The sequence below is a fragment of the Tyto alba genome, unplaced genomic scaffold (genome assembly GCF_018691265.1).
Source record: "Tyto alba isolate M040663 unplaced genomic scaffold, T.alba_DEE_v4.0 Super-Scaffold_40, whole genome shotgun sequence".
In the NCBI taxonomy this organism is placed as follows: domain Eukaryota; kingdom Metazoa; phylum Chordata; class Aves; order Strigiformes; family Tytonidae; genus Tyto; species Tyto alba.
The window spans coordinates 48,476,106-48,489,549 of NW_024881316.1; the positions used below are offsets into that span (position 1 = coordinate 48,476,106).

Here is a 13,444-nt window from a genome sequence, read left to right on the forward strand (position 1 = left end):
AATATTCTGGCCACAGGGTACTGCTTCTCTAATTCCCTGAATTACTATAGTTCTCAGGTCCTGCATATGAGTTCTATGCACCGGATCCTGATTATCTCTATTAGGTCTTTGGAGTGGCCATTTAATATCCGCTTGAGGTCCCTGGGCATGTTGAGCATCCCACAGTCTCATTCCTGCTCGTCTAATCATATCTCTTTCCTCGGTAGTAAATAATTGACCAAGGATAGATTGCATCTCATCCCAAGTATAAAGGTTTGGTCCAAAAAATTGATTTAATCTTTCTGCCACTCCGAGTGGGTCCTCAATTAAGTTTCCCATCTCGGTTCTTTTAAAATCTCGTAGGTCAGCCGAGTTTAGGGGTACGGAAATATATCCGATCACGGGTTGAGGTCCCCCATGGGTATTTCCCTTAGGGGGTACATCTGAGCTGCCCCTTTTTGGCTTCTAGTTACACGTCTAGGAGGAGGGGGAGACTCTTGTTCCGACTCCGGTGGGGGAGTGGGCGCTCTGGGGACCTCTGGAGGGGCTGTGGGAGCAGGAGGGGAAATGTAAGGAGGGGGGGTTAGAAGGGTTTCGTCTAACCCTTCCTTCTTTTTCTTTTGTTTAGTTTATTTCATTCAGCGGGTAAAGTCTAGCTCCCAGTCTTTTTAGCCACACTCCCGCATACTGACTTTCTTCCGGGTTAAGGGGTTTTTTATTATTAACCCAGAGATTTAATTGTTGCATTTATCCAATCTTCTTCTGACCCGCAGACTGGCCAAAAGACATTTTTAGAAATCTTCTTCCCTCCCCATATCTTAGTACAATATTCTATCATTTTCTGCTTATCTTTCCCTAGTGTTCCAGGGAAATATCTCCAATTGTCTAAGATATATGCCAGAGGGGTATTCTTAGGTACAGTGGGTACCCTTCCCATGGGAGTCGAAGGCTTGCTGCCCTTCGCCCCCATCTTCTGGATTATCCACAAACACACACTCACTTGCTCCCCTTGTTCCTGGCCCAGTCCCTCGCGGGAAATGGGAAACGCAGTACTTAAGGGTCCGCACTCGCTTGGTTCAGTATATCGAACCTCTCATTCGTTATAATCCAGGAAACCCAATCCCGCCCGAACGGTAAACCCGCGAACAAATTCGCAATATACTTACGCATCCTGCGTCTTCGTCCGGACTCCCGTGCACAGAATTTTTATGGGATTTTACCGGTTTCTCCTTTGCTCATTATTCTAGAATTTAGGTTCGTCGGTAAGGATGGGGTGGGCTATCAGTCGCGGGGCCGCGGATTGCCGCGGGGCGCCTCCCCGGAGGACAGAAGCCCACCGTTCCTTATCCGAGTCACGGCACCATGAAATTGTTATAAATTGAGACCACAATGGATCATAATCCAATTATAATTTTATTAATTATAGCAAGTAGAATATGAGCAAAGACAGCGCTGGACGGCAGGGGAGTCTGCGCTCCGCCAACTGCCGTACTGATCAGTTCAAACAGTTCCTTTTTATACATTTTTACATTCGTGGTTGTCTTTGATCAGTACCCCTTCTGCTTGCACAAGTATCTGGTTTGTGTAAGCAATTGCGGTTATCTTATCTCACGCAGTCATCTTGTCTCACAGGTTATCTTGTCTCACACAAGCGGTGTCTGGCAGCTATTTGCATAAGCAGTTTTTTTGTCTTTTGCCGCCTAACCTTTACATTGAGCTTAACATAAATTTCAATAAACAATACCCTTAGTTCATAGTTTCTTACAGATCTTATCTCAAACCACTTGGAAATGTGTTCTTTATTTATTTATGCCATAAAATCTCATTCGATGTTGAAGGCCCAAAGGATTACAATTCTGAATTTGTTGGTTTGCTGTTTTGTTTTCTTTTTTTTTTTCCCCCCGTCCTTGCTGAAATCTGGCCTTTCAAAATAACACAGAGAGAATCTTTGTTTTGATCTAAAATAGCAGCTGCAAGGGCTTTTAAATGACCATTTAAATGAGATTTCTTTTTTGCATCTTCGCATTATAGTTTCATTCTCGGTCTCTGAGATCAGTAGCTGCGGTTGAGCAGCCGAGCCGTCTAATGGGAATAAATTGTAATATTGTTCCAACTGTCTCCGATTATTACTGTTGAGCTCTATTAATGAACCGCCTTCATTAAGCAAACTGCAAAGTGTGTTGACGGCGGCGTATCAGAGGTTGCTCTGCGAAGCCAGACCCAGCCATCATCTAACCCCACGGTCTTTACGTTGGGTTACGGTTCGTGATCCTCGGCGTGACGTGATTTCTAACGGACAGAAACCCCACGGACCAGCAGAGCAATGCCGCCTTGCTTTGTGACTCCCAGAGAACATCTTGCGGCGAGGTGAGGTTTTGGGTCGCAGCGGCGATGCTGCGATATGCAGTATTCCCTCAAAAAGGGCCCGAGGCACAGGCAGCACAGACTGAGGTGGGACAGGGCTGGCCCACAGCCACTCTGGTGATGTGTGGCAGGACCTGGGGTGAGCCTGAGACCCCCCTTCTCTGTCAGCGCGACACAACCCACAAACGCCATTTGGGGCTCGCCCCCTCACGAAACTCGTCTATGCTAGCGGACCACATATCCCAGCATGCAATGCTGTCCCGCCAGGAGACGGGCGCGGAAAGGACTACAACTCCCAGCGGGCATCGCGCCTCGCTGCCCGCCTCCCCGGAGCGGCGGGGTGGGCGGCGCTGCACGCTGGGATCTGTAGTCCAGCCGGACGTCGGTCACACACGGTGCCTCCCTTCCTCCGCCCCCCCCCTCCCCCCGGTTTGACACCCCCTCCCGCCCCGCTCCGCCCTCCTCCCCGCCCCGCCGGTTGTCCCTCCGTAAACGGAAGCCGAGGAGGGACGAAGGAGCCGGGGAGGAGGTTGGAGCAGCGCGATGGGGGACTCCAAAGTGAAGGTGGCGGTGCGCGTCCGCCCCACGAACCGGCGAGGTGAGACTTTCCTCCCTCAGTGACACTCCCCCGCTCCCCGGCGCTGGTGTGAGGGGAGCGGGCCCGAGGGGCAGAGCGGGGCGGGAGGCCGGGGGGTGCCGGTCCTCATGGGTGTCTGTAGGGGCAGGTGTGGGTGTCGAGGTGCGCGTGACCCGTCGCGGGGGGTGTTTATAGGTGTATGTGTCGGGGGGGGGTGGGGGGGAAGTGTGTATAGGTATATTTATTTATTAATTAATCTTTATGAAGATCTTAGTTTTGTCATTTAGACGTAAGGTATTTTCACACTCTCTTGTATAGTCAGTTTTTCCCTTATTTGTGCTGGCTTCTATGTAGCAAAGGGCAAAGACAAAAATCACTGTAAGGCAACAAACTTTGGCAGAGGGCTATTCTGCAGAAAATCTGGTGACGAAAAGAAATAGTGAAAGAAGTATACTGAAAATCTGTGAAACTAATGCAGAAAGTGAGGATAGGCAGCAATATATTAAAAATAGTATTTCACATTCCCTGGTACTATGAGAAATGCAAAATGAAACAGTAGCTATTAGCTTGGCATGTCAAAAAAGGCCAGTTGTAAGGTGCTTACTTAAGAAATGTTGTAGGAGATAGAGTGTGCGGCAAATCGGTTTGCGATGTTACAGCAGGGAGTGAATTCAAAAGCGATTTCAGGCAAGAGGGAGCTGGAACATTTCTGGGGACCAGTAGCACTAACAGTGGCAGAAGCAATGGTGAAGAATTTACAGGATTTCAGCACAGAGCAGGAAAACTAAAACAGATTCCGATAAAATGCCAGGGCAGTTTACTGGGAAGGATGTTTCTACTTTAGAGAGCTCATTTTTGCCAGTTTGTAAATTCATAGCGGCCGAGAGTCATGAATGCCTCACAACTGGTGACTGCAGAGCTAGAAAATGGAATGACAACAGCTCAGCAGCCGCTTTAGAGACAGCCAGCGTGGCTTCGCCGAGGGCAAATCGTGCCCGACTAATCCAGCGGCCTTCCATGATGGAGTGACGGCATTAGAGGACGAGGGAAGAGCTACGGATGTCACCTGCCTGGAGGACGTCAGTGAGGCACGGACAGGTTCTGGATAAATGGCTTTTAATGGAAAAACTGAGAACAAAACACGCACTACCAAAGCTACTACATCGTCAACACACCCTCCCCCCTCCCCAAACCCACCCGTTCCCCGCAACAGGCCCAGTCCCACCCCCCGCCCCAGCACTGGCTGCAGGGGCCTTGCGCTTGCCGCCATTTTCTGGCCGGGAGCCATTTTGCCGCTTCTCCGCTCGCTTCTCCGCTCGCTTCTCCGCTCGCTTCTCCGCTCGCTTCTCCGCTCGCTTCTCCGCTCGCTTCTCCGCTCGCTTCTCCCCTCGCTTCTCCTCTCGCTTCTCCCTCTCGCTTCTCCCGGCTGGTGTCGTGCCGGGACACACTGCCCTGAGGGGGTGGCAGGTCTGTCCCCACGTCCTGCCGTGGATCCTCAGCCCTCATCCTGATGGGAGTTAAGTGCTCCCTGCTCAGGGTGGCTTTGGAGGCCTTGGGGACACGAGTCATTGGGGAGCATCTTCTCGGGCAGCCACAGCGAGCTGATCCTGCGCTGGGGGATGGAGCCACTAGTGCCACCGGTGTCCACGGGCACGGGGACGCTGCTGGAATCGTCCCGGCTGATCCCCCCCTTGCCCCCAGGGAGCAATCCAAGTGCCTCATAGCCTCTTCCAGCAGCACCACCTCAGGCAGCACAACGTCACCGGCTGGAATCACCCCGGGGTCCCTGATGGCTTGGACGTGGAGGGCAGCAGAGTGGCTGGGGGAGATGTTACCACCCAGGGGGGTGCCCTCATCCATGGGGACATCACTCGCCAGGGAGATGTCACATCCTGGGAGGATGTCCTCATCCATGGGGACATCACTCGCCAGGGAGATGTCACATCCTGGGAGGATGTCCTCATCCATGGGGACATCACTCGCCAGGGAGATGTCAACACCTGGGAGGATGTCCTCATCCATGGGGACATCACTCGCCAGGGAGATGTCACATCCTGGGAGGATGTCCTCATCCATGGGGACATCACTCGCCAGGGAGATGTCAACACCTGGGAGGATGTCCTCATCCATGGGGACATCACTCGCCAGGGAGATGTCAACACCTGGGAGGATGTCCTTAACCATGGGGATATTGTTGCCTGGGTGGCTGCCACTGCCTGGGGGTGCCGCCAGCGGTTGGCTCTGCTGGACAGGCCATGGTGCGTGTACTGTCCCTCGACGTGGTGGTGGCTGCGGAGGGACGGTGGCAGCACTGGACGGGCTGAGGCCGCTGCTCTGCCCTGACAGTTGTGGGGCAGGACAGCTCAGCTTGGCTCTGGGGGGCCCATTGCTCTGCCCAGGCCGGGGGGAGCCGCAGCCCGGGGGTCCCCACAGGGCAGCGCCTGGCCGGGAAGCAACGCTGTGGCCGGTGACAAAGGTGGCAGCTGGAGGCAGGTTGGTGCTCGTCCACTCCGAGTGGGAGACATGGGGGTTGAAGCAGCTGCTGCTTGGAGCCATCTGCAGACCTGCAGAGGTGAGAGGGAGATGTGCAGGGGTGAGGACCTGGAGGAATCTCCTGGGGCACCCCCTGAGCCAGCCCTGAGCACAGACATCCCCCTGCTCTGTGCCGGGTGAGTGGGGAGCTTGTGGCAGGGACGATTGTCCATGTGGTGGTGAAATGGGAGAGATGGCTCCAAGAGATTGGGGAATTATCTATAAATTATATTTACTGGGCAGGTTGATCCTGACAGAGAGACATGAGCACTCACTGGTGATCACATCCCAAGCCGGGACAGGAGGGCGCATGAGGGGACTGAGAAGGAGAAGGGAGAGGCGCAACGGAGAAAGGGCTCTGAATTTCCCCAGAGCGAGTCCCGGGGCTGTCGGGGTCAGGGTTAGTCCTCACCTCTGGTGTAGAAGGTTTTGGGGAAGAGGAATGGCTGCAGTAGCTGGGCCATCGGAGGAGCCCCAGGGCCGCACAGTGTGTGCTGCAGAGCTGGCAGTGCCATGGTCACTTCTGTCCTGTGGATTCTGTTTGAGTGTTGCCTGGCAAGGAATGTTGGGGCTCCCCGTGTTCTGTCCCGCCCCCAGTAGCTTTGACTGCTCTTCATGCAGAGGGAAAGGGTTAACAAAAGAGTTGAGTTAAGAGTTATGGTCAATGGCTCAATGTCCAGGGGGAAACCAGTAAGGAGTGGTGTCCCTAAAGGGTTTGTACTGGGACCAGTACTATTTCATGTCTTCACCAATGACATAGACAGTGGGATTGAGTGCACCCTCATCAAATTAGTGAATGACACCAAACTGAGTGGTGCAGTTGCCTCACCTGAGGGAAGGCATGCCTTCCAGAGGGACCTGGACAAGCTTAAGAAGTGGGCCCATGTGAACCTCTTGGAGATCAACAAGGCCAAATGCAAGGTCCTGCACATGGGTCAGGGCAATCCCCAGTAACAATACAGGCTGGGGGATGAGTGGATTGAGAGCAGCCCCACAGAGAAGGACTTGGGAGTACTGGTGGATGAAAAGCTGGACATGACCCGGCAATGTCTGCTCGCAGCCCAGAAAGCCACCCGTGTTCTGGGCTGCAGCCAGAGCAGGGGGGGCAGCAGGGCCAGGGAGGGGATTCTCCCCCTCTGCTGCGCTCTGGGGAGACCCCCCTGCAGTGCTGGGGCCAGCCTGGGGCCCCTGACATCAGAAGGACACTGACCTGCTTGAGCAGGGCCAGAGGAGGCCACAGAAATAATCAGAGGGATTAAACACCTTTCCCATGATGAAAGGTTTGGGGTGGTTCAGCCTGGAGAAGGGAAAGCTCTTGGGGAGACCTTATTGCCGCCTTTCAGTACTTAAAGGGGGCTTATAAGAAAGATGCAGAGAGACATTTTAATAGGGTCTGTTGCAAGAGGACAAGGAGCAACAGTTTTAAACTGAAAGGGGGTAGATTTCGATTAGATGTAAGGAAGAAATTCTTTACTGTGAGGGCAGTGAGGCGCTGGCACAAGTTGCCCAGAGCAGCTGTGGCTGCCCCCTCCCTGGAAGGGTTCAAGGCCAGGTTGGACGGGGCTGGGAGCCCCCTGGGCTGGGGGAAGGGGGCCCTGCCCGGGGCAGGGGGGTTGGGACTGGGTGATCTCTGAGGTCCCTTCCAACCCAAACCACTCTATGATTGAATGACATTTTTGTTCTGGAGCAACTTTCTGCAGACGTAATTTTTTGATCCCGCATGTGATGAATATTAGGAGCAACAGTGTGGCTGTGAAGCTGACTGTGGAAGAGCCTCTTAAGAGACATCTCCTCAAGGCAAGCGGGAGGCCGTATGCTGTACAATGCAGCTCTGGGCAAGAGGATGTCTCTGCAAAGAGATGGGCCTTTGAGCTGAGGGGTGTTGGAAGAGGTGGCTTGGTATTTCTGGCAGCTACACACTGCTCCTTGCTTCTCTGGTTGCGATGGCCTTGTGCTGTGCAACAAGCTCTCCTTCATGCTCTTCACTCGTAATAACGTGGTTCTTTGCCTTTCTGAAAACTCAGAAAACTTACCGGCACAAACCCGATGCTCCTTCCCATCCCAGTTATTCGCAATCGGGAGAGGTATTCCCAAATTTTAAGAGAAAATATTTTTGTGTTTTCTTAGTTTTGCAGGCATCCATGAGTGAAGGACCAGAGTACCTCAATCTGTCCCTTCAACAATCCTTCCCCGCTCCATGTTTTCAATTGGAAACCGCACCAGTGAGCTCCTAAATCCAGGTATCATGTACACCAGTGAAGTGGAGGTCTGGAAGCAGAGACAGAAGCAAGGTCTAAGTATCAGAGCTGGGCTTCATTTTCCCAGTAAGCAGACCCAGACCTCAGCTTGAGTTCCCTCTTTATAACACATTGAGATATGGATAGGTACCTTAGGGAACATCTAATGTCAATGCTCACCCATACAGAAATACCACGGGGACTTTTGATTTAGGAGCCAAACTGGTTTGTTTGTTCAATGGGCACGTTTCCAGCAGAGGCCCATGACACCAGCTTTTAGCAGTACACTCCCAACACTTGACATTTATTAAAGCCACAGCTCAGTGAGTGAGGTAATTACCTGGGCATTTCCATTTTCATTTCTAGTAAGTCCAAATTAAAGTCCAAATAAAGTACATTTTTAGCCCTTCGGCAAAGATTACTCCTTTTTTTTTTTTTTGAACACTTTCCTTCAGGTAGTTAACCATTCATAATACCCATCAATAACCGCTTAGCTGAAGGTATTAGGGTTTAGGGTTACGTAGACAGTAGTAGTCAAAATGCTGTTTCATTCTTTTTGTCACATAATCTTTACTGTATGATAAGCACTACGTAGTAGGCACAAAGCAAAAAGGAGGCCCCCGGTATTTACTTCTCTCTGATAACCCGTGCTAATGAGTTTGCTGCCATTTTAGCTGAAATATGGATAAAAGAAATCCCATCTCGTGTCCTAACGAGCGCAAGCCCTGAGCGTAGACAAACCCTGGGAAGGGCCACATAAGGGTTGTGGCAAGATCAGTGGAAATCCTCTGCCCAAATTCAGGGTGCCAGGACCACATCTGTGTCTCCATGCTTGGCTGCAGCATTTTAGGAGCCATGGGAGAGTTGCCAGCACCCCTTTGCTCTCCCACTTTCACCCCAAAGGAGCTGGTCCAGGGGAATGGGTGCCACCAGGCAATGGGTGCTCATGCTGCGAGGGCGGGTAGAAGTCCTTGCTTGTCCCCAGCTCTTTCCTTAAAAGCAGCAGGGGAAAATCAATAAATAAGGAAGGACAGGAAAGGGGACCATTACAATTAGACCTGATTTTATTTTGCTCCGTAGCCACCGGGCGTCACTCTTGCCTATAGAGTCAGAAAGGAATTTTTGGTCGTCGCTGATAAAATCCCATTTCATCCATAAATTCTACAGCTCCCGGCACTGACAGCAGCATCCCCATTTATCAAAATTTCCCAAGTTTCAACATCAAATTACCAACTCGTTAAATCTGGGGGTATCTGGAGCTGGCAATTTAGCCTGCGGTGTTATTTGCTAAACATAGGCAAAACACATTAGGGTTTTTTTATTATTATTATTATTATTATTATTAGTGTAAATGCAGCTGGATAATTTAGATCTGGGTTTGGATTAGGATCTTGGCCAGTGTCTGTCGGTGTCTGGATTACCAGGACATGCTCTGAAGCTGTACAGCTTCTGGGGAAGAGGGAAGGTGAAGAAGAGACAAGGTGTGGATGGGCAGAAAAGCAAAAAAATGTGGCTTTTGCAGGCGGCGCCTCTGCAGAAGTGGAGCAAAACCAACATGATTCAGCAGATGAAGCTGTAAAATATTCCAACCTTTGAAGTCAAGGCAGTTCAGCCCTGACCATTCATGTATCTCAGAAGTACTAGGAGATAAACGCGGGAAACATTACACAGCTCGGTAAATATGCGTTCATCAGAGTACCCGTAATTGCCATTGTGTTGGGATTTTTGCTTTTATAGAACTACAAACTTGTCTTACAACTGCTAGAAACGCTCTCCCGCTAATTTTGTATTTTTCAAGTTCTTCAGAGATTCTCCATTTTCTCCAAAGACAGAAAATCTATTTTCCTTTCAAACAAAGGAAATCCAGTGTGGAGTCTTTACCTGAGGAAAGAACCTCTCAAAGAAAATGTAACACGGCTGGTAAAACCAGTTGCTCTGAAACACTCTGTATCAGCAAACTGAACAGCTGATAAGAATAATAGAAATTTTTAGTCAATGAGAAAATACTCATCAGGAACCTCATCCTACCAGCACAAAATTTGCTAATATTGCCTGGCCTTGCGTTGCTGCCAGAAGTATGAATTTGTACTGAAATCCCACTGTATGGGAGAAGCACCCCAGCCAAAGTGTAAGAAATTTCACTGCTATAAACAGGGCACATATGGGGTTTATGGAGACATCGGGGTCTGGCTATTGATTTGTGCTTTCCTCTGGGTAATACATGTCCTATAATGCCATGAGATTTATGACCAGGACTTTGAACTCTGGAATAACTTTTAAAAAGAGGGGCTGTCTATAAAAAGTGTGGTTCGGGTTTTAATCTGTTATAATCTAGTGCCGCAAGAAGACTTCGAGAGTTCATTTATTTGGCCGTGAATACTTTTCACACTGAGACTAGGAGGCCACACTCAAATACCTTCAAAAGTTCATGCCAGGATCAGTGAAATTCAGAGTCACGAATGACCCAGGGAACAATCAATCCTTTGATTATAGGAAGTTCCTATTAAAATAATGGAGCACAGAAAGTGCCTTGCTAAAATGAATGTGAGTCTCCCAAACCTGTACATTTGCGCAAAGTGTTGGCTGAGAAATTTCAGCAATTCCTTTTAAAAAAAAAAAAAAAAAAAAAAAAAAAAAAAACAAAAAGCAGACAACATTTTGATATCAAGCAGAGTTTTGACAACTGATTTGGATAAATTGAATTTCTCTTTTATCCAGATTTCTTGACCTGTTCTTAATACCAATTTCCCTTGGTGCTTGCTTTCTTGATTATAGTTGAAAGAAATTTATAACAAATCTATCTTCTGTTTTCGCTTCTACGTACCTATAAATTTCTACTACATTTATATATTTGTATCTCCAGACTGAAAAGCAAGATAAACCTGAAGGCAAACTTATCGTACCAGAATAAAACTCTTTACTCCTGGGACTGGCCAAAACAACAATCTATGAAAAATGCAAAACAGCAACAGGTCTTGTTTTTAAACTGTTTCGCAAAATATTTTTGTGCTGAGAACCTGATCACTGAAGATGCTAAAGTGCTGCTGGCTGCCCTGAATGCCTCCCAGTCTCTGACTGGGACTGTCCCAGTTGGTGCTCAGCTTCTTGCAGAAGTGGACCCCTTAAGAGTTTGCATACAACTAACTAAACACTAGTAAGATCCTCTGTTTTAGTTTTCCAACACCTGAATGATTTATGGGCAGAAAGTAGGTCTACTGCAAATTCATAATTGATGCGTCTCTTTTGATACGCAGTCTAACAAATGAAAAAAAATATTTAAAATACAATTGATTTGTTACTTGTTATGGACTGGAAGAAGACTTCCAAAAGACTGTCATGTTTTCTGGCTTGCCCTGAGATACAGTTCTATCTAGAAGATCCGAGATCCAAACCATTCATACCTTCACCTAAAAAAACAAAAGCCATCTTCTTCCCTTGGGTCCTGGTGATACACACACCCCAGCCATCCCAGTTATGTGGGACACATTAAACTGTTTTGACTTGGTTACTTCTAAACAAAACCAATGAAATTCAGTTGCTTATAAAAAATGAGACGGAGGCCCTCTTTTTCTCTCCTCCACATCACTGCTTTAATCCCTGCTATGACCAGGTGGGTGTAGCAATGACTGTAGCTCCTCAACCTGATGAAAATAGTGTTGCATTCAGAAATTCGATAAATGAATGGGAGGGACAAGTAATGCTTCCCCCCCCCCCCCCCCCCCCCCCCGATGTTTTGTTAATTAAATTAGCATTTAAATAGCCAGAGCTAATCTGGGAAGTCAGGCCCTCATTACAGTAACTAGGAAGGGGGAAAAGAGCTGCAGACAATGCCCTACAAGATGGGGTTAAGTTGGCGTTTCACAAACTATTTGCCCAGCCTGTCCCTCCCAAGTGAAAGCTGCCACCCCCCCACCCCACCCCCCTTTCCTCCCAGAATAATTAGCATGTTCCAGTGCTGTGAATGGAAACAATATCCTCCCTCCAAGCTGTGCCCCTCCAGGGAGATGCTTCCCACAGATTGTGAAACTCTGAGCCAGGGAAAGGGCTTGCCGAGGAATTCACAGTGGGGTAATTACACTGAGGTAGCTTGTGCCCGGTGCAAGATAAGTTGCATTACTGTAATTCATTGCAGGAGGCAGGGGCTCGCATAAAGGAAATGTCCAGAGGCAAGACTGCAGAGCCATGAGAAGTCATCGCCTTCCCAGAGCCCCGATAAAACCCGACGTTGAAGCTGAGGATGGTTCTTTGGCCTCCGAGGATGTCTCCGTCTTCAGAGAAGTTTGCAGAACGTAGCAACGATCACGTGCGAATCTGGTTTCTCTTTGGCAATTAGAATGGAAGAAAGGTTGAAAGGGTGAGTTTTCAGATTTTAAAATAAATTCTTCATCCCAAGTAGAAAACTGAAGCAAAGCTTGCAAGAATTGGATGCTTTCACTTGTTATTGTCCATGTATATGGCACTTAAAACATGCTGGCCCCTCTTTCTATCAAATGAAAAGCTGGTCTGCAATCCTTTCCCCACAAGATTTACTATTTAATTTTACATATAACAGAGAGACCAATGATAACTAATATCAGAGGAGAAGATGCAGGAGGAAGGGCTGGATTTGGGTGACACCTGCTATCCCAGCAGTATGCACATCTGGCAGGTTTCATCCCACTTATTTAAATCGTATTCCAGGTGACTCAACAGAAAAAACATCACCCTCCACTTGCGGCTCATCATGCCCAGCTGTAAAGCGGGGATTATATTTACCTCCATTGCAAAGTACTCGGTTTCAGAAGACGTTGGTGCGGTTTGCTGAGGCCCCGGCTGGAAATACCACAAGAAGTTCAAAGCCCGGTTTCATCCTGTAATTGGATCCTCAAGTCCACAAGTGCAAGAACCAACTGTGCGGGCTGACAGCAGGTCCTCCCCCTCTTCCAACAAGAACCCCACCACAACACGGGCTGTGGGGCTGAGCTGCAAGCGTGGCATACCCAGGAGCTGCTACTTTCCTGCTGCTATGCACAAAAAAATGTTGTTTAAAGCTTTTGCCACCCTGTTTGATCTGACCTGCTGTTATTTTTTCTTTCTTTTTTTTTTTTTTTTAACTCTAAGACATCTTCTTAACTCTCATGCTCACTTGGGATGCTCTTAAGAACATGGACTTTAATCCCAGTGTTACTTAAATACCAATTTAATATTTGTTTTCTCTCTGCCTTGACAAGATATTCCTCAGGTCAAGCAGGCATGAAATGATAGATATTGAGTGCAATTCTTCTGGGCAAGAAGAGCTACCTTCTAAGATCTTATCTCAAAACCACTTGGAAATGTGTTCTTTATTTATTTATGCCATAAAATCTCATTCGATGTTGAAGGCCCAAAGGATTACAATTCTGAATTTGGTTGGTTTGCTGTTTTGTTTTCTTTTTTTTTTTCCCCCCGTCCTTGCTGAAATCTGGCCTTTCAAAATAACACAGAGAGAATCTTTGTTTTGATCTAAAATAGCAGCTGCAAGGGCTTTTAAATGACCATTTAAATGAGATTTCTTTTTTTGCATCTTCGCATTATAGTTTCATTCTCGGTCTCTGAGATCAGTAGCTGCGGTTGAGCAGCCGAGCCGTCTAATGGGAATAAATTGTAATATTGTTCCAACTGTCTCCGATTATTACTGTTGAGCTCTATTAATGAACCGCCTTCATTAAGCAAACTGCAAAGTGTGTTGACGGCGGCGTATCAGAGGTTGCTCTGCGAAGCCAGACCCAGCCATCAT

At 48.4% G+C, this 13,444-nt stretch overlaps 1 long non-coding RNA gene across 5 annotated transcripts; it reads left to right on the forward strand.

Annotated features, from left to right (window-relative positions):
• The first annotated feature begins 2,759 nt into the window (after positions 1–2,759).
• LOC122154522 lies at positions 2,760–12,600 on the forward strand. Of its 5 annotated transcripts, XR_006166488.1 has the most exons (7): positions 2,760–2,941; positions 3,798–4,018; positions 7,580–7,692; positions 9,212–9,364; positions 10,553–10,843; positions 11,822–12,043; positions 12,370–12,600. It is a non-coding gene; the product is annotated as an uncharacterized LOC122154522 (long non-coding RNA). The 5 variants fall into 5 exon arrangements; XR_006166487.1 differs by lacking the exon at positions 10,553–10,843 and having other exon boundaries at positions 2,763–2,941; XR_006166489.1 differs by lacking the exons at positions 9,212–9,364; positions 10,553–10,843 and having other exon boundaries at positions 2,765–2,941; positions 3,783–4,018.
• The last annotated feature ends 844 nt before the right edge of the window (positions 12,601–13,444 follow it).